Source organism: Engraulis encrasicolus, chromosome 2, assembly GCF_034702125.1.
Source record: "Engraulis encrasicolus isolate BLACKSEA-1 chromosome 2, IST_EnEncr_1.0, whole genome shotgun sequence".
Lineage (NCBI taxonomy): Eukaryota > Metazoa > Chordata > Actinopteri > Clupeiformes > Engraulidae > Engraulis > Engraulis encrasicolus.
This window is the reverse complement of record NC_085858.1, coordinates 3,296,953-3,306,439: the sequence shown is the minus strand read 5'-3', so window position 1 is coordinate 3,306,439 and position 9,487 is coordinate 3,296,953.

Genomic DNA, 9,487 nt, shown 5'->3' with positions numbered 1-9,487 from the left:
GTACATTCCAGGGCTGTAGTACTTGAGGCCGGATTTGTATCTGAGTGCGGTGTGAAGTCCATTTTTCCGTCGCCTTGGACTTGACTTGGACTTCCAAGGAGTTGCACTCTGACTTGTCTTGAACTCGGACACTGGTTTTACCAAACAATGCTTTTTGGACTCGCCCGGGTCTCTTAAAAAAAAAAAATTAGAACACAGGCCATCATAGATTCTAAAGTGGAGATTTAATCATATAGCCTAGTTTACCTTAACATGCATGGCATATAGTTTACCGTCAAACATTGATGTTATTGTCATTTATCATTTTCATTGATTTACACTGACCAACATGTGACTCGAACTTGACTTGGGAAAGAGGAGAATCTACCCTGAAATGTATTTGCCAATAAAGTGATTCCATTTTTTGATGCTGTGATCAGCATTTCTGGCCCGATCACTGATGACCGATCACAGAAATTGGAATTGAAGAGTTCAGATGCAAAACCCCCTAAGTCCATTTCTGAATACCTGTACTTCTATATTTTTAGAGAACCCTGTTGTTGGTTTGGTTTACATTCATGTACTTGATAATACATATAAATAGTTATATTACATAAATAAAATACAGAATGTGCAATTTTGATAGCTTTGTATTAAATAAAAATGAATTAAGATTATTTTCTGAAAAGGCACTTAGGGGTTTTTGCATCTGAACTCTTCAATTGTCCCTGGATTAAAAAAAAAAATAGACTATTAATTATCCCTACTGAATACCATCTATGGTCATCTCTATCCATAAACTAATCAGTCAATCTCATTTATTATGTGTCAGACAGGAAGACAGACAGACAGACAGACAGACAGACAGACAGACAGACAGACAGACAGACAGACACACACACACATAGACAGAAATAGACACACACACATACAGACATACACACACACACACACACACACACACACACACACACACACACACACACACACACACACACACACACACACACACACACACACACACACACACACACACACACACACACACACACACACACAGAGAGAAACAGAAAAAAATACAGACAGGACATACAAAGACAAACAGGCGAATAGAGGTAGAAAATACAGATGGAGAGATATCGTGTGGTTTGTTTTCCTTGGTCACAATGAATCAGCTTATGAACACTGCATGGAAAGTTACTCTGAATAAAACTCCAACTGCCGCACTCTCGAATCTGCGTCTATTGATGCATCTCATTCCCTTTACTTCCCCTTGTTTCCCTCTCTGCATCTCTCTCTTACGTTTCTGTCTCGTCACGTGTTTTGCCATCTTCTCTTTCGGTTCTAACTTTACATGTTTCTTTCCCTTTTCTGTCTTGCTGCCTCTCTCTCTCTCTCTCTCTCTCTCTCAGTCTCTCTCTCTCTCCGCTTCTCCTGCCGTGACTAGCTGTCATTAATCTCTCCTCTCCAGGAGGCAGCACTTTGAATGGGTGCCAGTGAGTGTGTTTGTGTGTGTGTCTCTGTGTGTGTGTGTATGTGTGTGTGTTTATCTGGGTGAACATGAGAAAGAGTGTGTGTTCTTAGGGCAGTCTAAGCCCGACGATTACAATACCATTAACAACACACACACACACACACACACACACACACACACACACACACACACACACACACACACACACACACACACACACACACACACACACACACACACACACACACACACACACCTTTTTACCGCCAGACTGGTGGCGTCACCTACCAGCACAGCAGATAGCGTCAGCCGTGTTACATCATTGGCTAACTGACATTGAGAGGTTTATGTAAATACAACCGAAATCCTTATGTCTCATGTTGCCCATAGTAGATCACCTGACACCGCCAGATATACAGTCCATCACCCGTCATGGAAGGCAAGTGAAAGTGTGCTCTCTTCCATATGAACAGATACTGCAAGTTTGGTTAGTGGTATGTGATGGATCACTGACACAAACTAGCCTGCAAACCTTCAAAATCAGCTTGTGTGAGACCCCGAGGTGTTGTTTTCCATTTCATTCCATTCCATTCAATGCTATTCAATTCCATTCCGTCTATGATTGTTCTTCACATTATAAAACATTCCATCCATGTTCCATCCATGTTTATTCAATTCAATTCCATTCCATCCATGTTTATTCTGTGCTTTAGGAAAGTGCAATGTGTTTTGACTGGTGAAGGCGACCGCTGATTGAGTTGGCATCTGCGTGCACACATGTTCACCCGGGTTTGTCTCATTTGCTCTGACACCTTTTCCAAATTACTACCATCCTCTTCAAAACTTCCTCCAAATCTGTAAATGCGGTTGTCACACTTCATCAGTGGTGTGGTATAAGCAGCCACTCCGAGAAGGAAGCCTGTAGCCCTCTCAAGCACAAATGAATCATCAGTGAAGTAAAATGTCTACAAATGGAAAACACACTTTTATGGAATAAGATTTAGACTCTCTTGTATCCATTGAACTTTGCAGGAAAAATGTATTTATAGAAAAAAAAAACCTTGCACGAGATTGGAGAAACCACTTGTCTGCCATTTGTAATGAGGTGCTACTCTAAATACTCACTGATTTGAAAATCCAGTTGAAATTATGGAATCAATTTCGACAAATGAGTCTATGCAAGGCATTGTTTTCTGAAACAACTGTCACTTCTGTCAGAACCATTTCAGTCAAGAAACACAAGAGAAGAATATAAATGAAATTTCTTTTATTGAAATTATGAATTACATTTGGCGGTATAGCTCTGTTCGGAGGAACCTCCCTATTTCCATGAGCAGCATGGAAAAGCATTTAGTCAGGGGGCAGCAGCAGTTTAGGGAATTCTCACCCCAGCAGGACAGGGCGAGAGATAACCCCTCACGAACAGAGCCAAGCGACGTGACAAGAGAACATGTCACATCATACACAACAAGGTGGAGCAGGGGAGGTGGTGGGTAGCAAAAACCGAGCAGCATACAGTTGAGAGGAAGTGGATAGAATTTAAAAGGCGTGTCGAAGCTGTGTGGCCAATCGCTAGGGACGAAAGATTATCAGCTGTGGGACCATGTACCTGGATCAATTAGGAATGAATTAGATGAAGGGGAGGGCGGCAAGCTTCTTGACTGCCATGGCCTGGCCAGAACTGACGTTAGTACTTTAATTTTTAAAAAATATTTTCCACTACGTTTAAAATTTGATGTCTGAAAGTCCCACGATCCTGACTGCAGTAAGAAAATCAAAACGGTTTGAAATCCTGGTCGTGGCTCGTGCGTAAATCGCACAGTTAAAGCAGTGCTACGACCCGATTTGACACTTCACATGCACAAATTAATAGGGCAGTGCGATTTGCTGTTGAGCAAATCTCCACCTCATGTGCGCATGTTCCCTCCTCTGCAGACCGGGGAAACATATCTGTCGCGTCGCGCAGTGGAAGCATTTGGCTCGCATCCGACTGCCGACTCGTATAGTGTGAGGACGTGAGTCGTGAACTTTTAAATAGTGAAATTCCATCGTGCAGTGTGAGCAGGAGCTTAATACCCACGAGCGAAAATATTGCACAGTGTATGCCCGGCTTAAGTCTTTCATTCAGTCTTGATTAAGTCGTGATTCAATCGGTAAGTCTTCGCACTGCAAACAAGTAACTCGAAACACTTCACCACTAAAATACTTCAGTAGTGTGTACTGAGAGGCACGAGAGCCTGCCCTGGAACCAGGTGGGGATAACTGGGCGAATACCGTAGCCCACATTAACTATTACTAGACAGCCAAACCCGAAGGGGGGGAGGTGGAAAGGCGGCCGGACAAAATGAAATAAACAAACAGAAAACAAATAACAGAAAGCAAAACTACAACAAGGGCAAAACAGCAGTGAGCTAATTATGTGCCCCCGACCCTCGATGGCACACTCTCGACACAGGCAGACAGAATGAGAGATACAGGTCGGTACAGACAATCCAAACCCTGGGGAGGTTCTCTGGCTCACCTTCACATTGACATTCAGCCAGTAAGATGGGGATGGGCATCACTGGAGCTCTGGGGTCCGTTTCTCGATTATTGTCGTTGCTAACCGTCTTAAGACCGTCTTAAGATGTAACACCATTCCCTTGGATTTAGTGGTGAGCGTCGCTGTCAAGATGCAGTTGAGTCGCTCGTGCGAAGGACTTCGCTAACGACGATAGCAAAGACGCTTTCGAGAAACGGACCCCTGGTTAGCTCAGCCAGAGCGCAGAGTACAGCAGCACAGAATGCCCCCCAAAAAAAACATCACGCCTTGCAAAAAAAAGAGAGTTCTTTATTAGACATTTCTTTCTTGAAAAAAATAGGTTACGTCCCTGCCTGGTGTCCCATGGGGTTTGGCGTCATATAGCCTATGCCTATCTGTCAAATAGTTTGTTGTTCCCTGCATGTTCGTTCCCTAAAGTTAAAAAAATAATTTAAAAAAAGTAAATAAAAAATATATAAATATGCAAAAAAAAAATGCGCCTTGCAAAAAAAAAGAGTTCTTTATCCCCTTAAGACGCGGCTTTATACATTTGTTGTTACCACTATGGTAATGACCAAGTCGTGGTGCATTACTAAAGGCCCTGTGTTATGTCATAGTATTGTAGTCCTATGGTAGTTACATTTCAATGACTCTTACAGGGTGCCTCTGGAGGTACGGTGCGCATTAAGGGGCTACTAGACATTTCTTTCTTGAAAAAAAAATCGGCTCTTTAATTCTCTGTGGCATCCGTGAAAAAAAAGCCACGCCACGCTACTGGAAGCAGGTTCAGTTCTTTTTCTTGGTTTGTTGCGCTATGATGGAGAGTGTGAAATATCGCTATAGGTAAACGGTAGGCTATTTAAATGCAAACATGTCAAAACAACCATGGAGTGCACATTTCGAGTCGTGATGCTTGAGTAACCTGTGTGAATGCATTCACCACTTCAGAGTTATTACGACAGCACTAGGTATCTTTAGTGTTACTGTAGTACATGTAGGATCGCTGGTTTCGTGGATGGATTTTGGTGCTGTGAAGGATACCACTGAGCTACTCCGGCAGCGTGCGTGTGCGTGTGTGTGTGTGTTTGACAGAGTCAACAATTGGCTTTCGCCCAGGCTGTGTATGTGTGTGTGTGATTACGAGCCTGTGTGAACGTTTGGCTATGCAGCAGTCACTGTCGCGTCCATCAATAACCAAAGCTAGTACAGTAACCACATATCTGCACATAAGTCTTCAAGGTGATGGAAGAGTCGCCTGATGCTTGAACATAGTTCGGTTAATCGACTGCATTGTGTAACGAAGTGACACCCAAACACACACACACACACACTCCCACAAACACACACACACATTTTGGAGACACTTTTTTTCCGTCTGTGCTTCTGTTTTGCACTTTCCTGGTGAACCAGTAGCCTGTAAGTAACAGGCTACTGGCACACTGCCCTTTTACGCCTCTCCGCAGGCGGGGTTTAGTCAAAAGATGCTTGCATGCGGTTGGAGCAACCTCATATGAATGACATGACACTTCGACCACTCACGTTGAAGCTTTGTGACGTAGGACGTGTCGTCACGTAAGCGCCGCCAGGTCGGGAACCAAAACAGCACAACGTCCATTAGAAAATCAACTTGAGGTATTTTGGAAAACACCCGCTGAAATTGCTGCTTCCATCCCGACGCATGATAACTCCTCGCACGCCGCCATTACTGTTGTGATTCAGGGAGGGGGCGGGCACAGCCGAACTACCCTGGGGGAGGGTGTTGCGTTCGATAAACGTCATACCCACTGAAATCCCTCCCTACGATCCTGATTCGTCGTGCTGCCCCGGTTATTTCGAAAACGGAGGAGGAGAGCGAATCACAGGTGTACCAGAAGGATTGTGTAGCCCAGCCCCCTGGGCGTCAACACATAGCTTCTGGCTCACCAGGAAAGTTTTGCACTATGATCGAAGTGAAATAACACTGGAAGTGTTACATTCAGAAATGTTCTTTCAGACACAGTGGAAGATCTCATCAGAATCAGTGTTGGGTCAAATCCGGCTGATTTCGATGCTACAGAGAGTTTGGCAAGCTGGTTTAGCCAGGGCAAACGGTCAAGAAGGCCAAACTAAGCAAGTTGGCCATCAGATGAGCAGAGGATAGTAGAGAATAGTCCATAAGACATTGAGCATGATATTTTTCAGTTTGTCCACTTGTCCACACAGTTAGTTTCCAAACAGGGTCGTTTGTAGAGGCTGCGTCACAGCACGGCTACAGCTTGGCTACAGCTCTCACAACACAAAAGTTTGAAAGTTTATTTATTTAACAAAGAGACAGTATAGTATACTCATAACATTTAAGACAAATGCAAAATATACAAGATGTATAGCCTTAAAGCTAATTTCTATCTTTTTTTCCTTTAAAAAAGAAATAAAAACAATTATTGCACAAATTATAAAAATAAGCAAGTGTAAGATATTACACACATTTCAAAATAAATCTTACAAAAATAAAAAAACAACTGCCAATACAGACTATGCAGAGTTATTCTCACAACATCAATTCTAACAGATTGAGAACACAGATCTCTACTAAACACACCAATATCTGTGGGATCTGCATATTACATATTGTGCTGTGTATACTGCAAGAAGTGGCTAGGGAAATCCACTACATTCGATCGGCATGCAGCATGCACCAGTGGGGTGGAGTGGGGTTGGGTGGGGTGGGGATGGGAACAGGGCTGCACACAAACCATATTTGTCAAAAACCATTTTGACAGAATAATGACAGGCTCTCGTCAGAACCACCTGGAGCCGAAATAGCTGGCATTCCTGCTCCTTATAGTTCCCATGTGTGTCAGAAATCAGCCTGAGAAACAGAAACAGCGCACCGCACCCGAGAACAGTGAGCCTGTGTTTGTGGCCTTCAGACTCTAGTGCAAAGCAGCACAACTCTGGACACCAGCATAGCTCAGCTTGTGAGGGTGTGTGTCAGAGAGTGCGTGTGTGTGCGTGCACGCGTGTGTGTGTGTGTATTTGTGTGTGTAAGAGATTGGACAAAAATTGTTAATAGTTAATACACTGAAATTGTGTGTGTGTGTGTGTGTGTGTGTGTGTGTGTGTGTGTGTGTGTGTGTGTGTGTGTGTGTGTGTGTGTGTGTGTGTGTGTGTGTGTGTGTGTGTGTGTGTGTGTTACTGTATATAGTCCAGCTGCATTGCTCCAAAATCGGACATAGGACCAGCCCTCACAGTCAAATGTGGCATTTACACGACAACACTGGGGTGAAAACACAGTTAAGTATTATACCAGATGTTCTTGTCACTGAGACAGCACTAGTCATTTTCGGAGTAAAAAAAAGAAAGAGAAAAGGACAAAAAAGAGTAGAAACCTGTTAAGGAAAACAAAAATCCCTCCCCCGTCACACCACTGATTAGCACCATAAACAACACTTTGGGTAAAGTAGAGTTAAGTTTACAGGAAAAGATCAAAATGTCAACAGACCTTTGGCCTAAAGACCTGCCTTATCACAGTGTAATTTCATACAAGATCAAACAGCTTAAGTCATCACAGATCACAGGTGAGAAGGGTGAAATATGTTGAATTTGCAAATATGTTGATTGGAATATACCCGATAAAAAAAATTGGTAACACTTTACTTAAAGCCCATATCTATAGCGCATTATAAGCGCATTTATAACAAATTATAATGTGCATTATAATTACTTACAACGCATTACGACTACATCCATGATGTTTCATGATGCTTTATGTTAACAGTCATGAATAACCATGAATCTATCTTATAATGCTTTATAAATCCAAGGGTTTATGAGTGCTCGTGACTGGATATAAACTACAGGCTGCCTGATGTGGCTTACAGTACATTATGATGCATTATAGATGTGCATTGTACAGTGCATTATAAATGCATTCATATGAACTTCACTTTACTTATAGCATACATTGACGACTTGTGATCTCACATGGAAGCATCTTATGAGTCCTTATGACAGTTTATCATCCAGGTCTGTGCATAGAGGGGTATAAGTACTCATAATATACTATAAGCCCCATTAGGCAGCCTGTAGTTTATAACTAGTCATGAGCACTCATGACACCCTTGGATTTATAAAGCATTATAAGCTAGATTCATGGTTATTCGTAACTGTTAATATAAAGCATCATGAAACATCATGGGTCACATCATAGTCGTAATGTGTTGTAAGTAATTATAATGCGCATTGTAATTTGTCATACATGCGCTCATAATAGATATGGGCTTCATAGAAAGTGTTACCAAAACATTGGTCATGAAGTAAGTGAAATGCGATGTCGGTCTCCATCTCAGCCCCACCCCCTGTCTCTGACTGAATAGGGTAGAAACAAATGTTTGTATATAAGGTCTCATGTGATTTTGATTTTAAGACAACATCAAAATTATTAGAATCAAGTTCAATCAAGAATTTCCATAACAAATTTAAACTCTGATGGCAACAATAATAACAGAGAGAAAAAAGAGAATATTTTTGAAAAAGAGCTCTTCATATCTAACCTACAAGTAACATGTATGTTGGGGATTGAGAACTTTGTGTAAGGTTATGCATGGCAGAACAAGGCTAACTTAGCTTGCTTTCCCTAGCCATTGTCATTACTGTGGCATCCATGCATGCTGTTAGCACTTCGAGCCAGTGGTGGTCCACTATGGATGAGGAAAATGACCACTAAACATGGCGTGTGTTAAATTACTGTAGATACTTCTCGAGCAATGTAAGGGTATAGTATATGTGTGTGTGTGCGTGCGTACGTGTCCGTGTGTGTGAGTCTGATGTAATTTAATGTAACGGCATGTTTGAAATTAGAGTGAATGCTTCCTATGTAATACTTTGTGTAATGGTGTGTGTGTGTGTTTGTGTGAGAGAGAGAGCTGACGTGATAATTGTCCCCCAAAGGAAAACACACTTAGTGGCTACATGCTAAGATAATGGCTGTACACTCACCAAGGATTTACTCTCTAAGCAACAACTCACGCTTCTCATTCTGTCCCCAGGGCTACTCCATATGTGTGTGTGTGTGTGTGTGTGTGTGTGTGTGTGTGTGTGTGTGTGTGTGTGTGTGTGTGTGTGTGTGTGTGTGTGTGTGTGTGTGTGTGTGTGTGTGTGTGTTTGTGGTTGTGTGTGTGTGTGTGTATGTGGATGCATGTGTGTGGTTGTGTGAGTGTGTGTGTATGTGTGTGCGTGCATGCATATACACTATGTGCATGTGTGTGTGTATGCATGTGTGTGTATTGCATACGTGATTGCGTGCCATGAAACCATCGGTGCATGTACAGGAATAGAAGTTGATTAGTTACAGTGTCTATGCACTTACTCTCTTGGTCTGTCAATCACTGTTTCACTGTGTGTGTGTGTGTGTGTGTGTGTGTGTGTATGTGTGTGTGTGTGTGTGTGTGTGTGTGTGTGTGTGTGTGTGTGTGTGTGTGTGTGTGTGTGTGTGTGTGTGTGTGTGTGTGTGTGTGTGTAGAGTCTTTCATGTG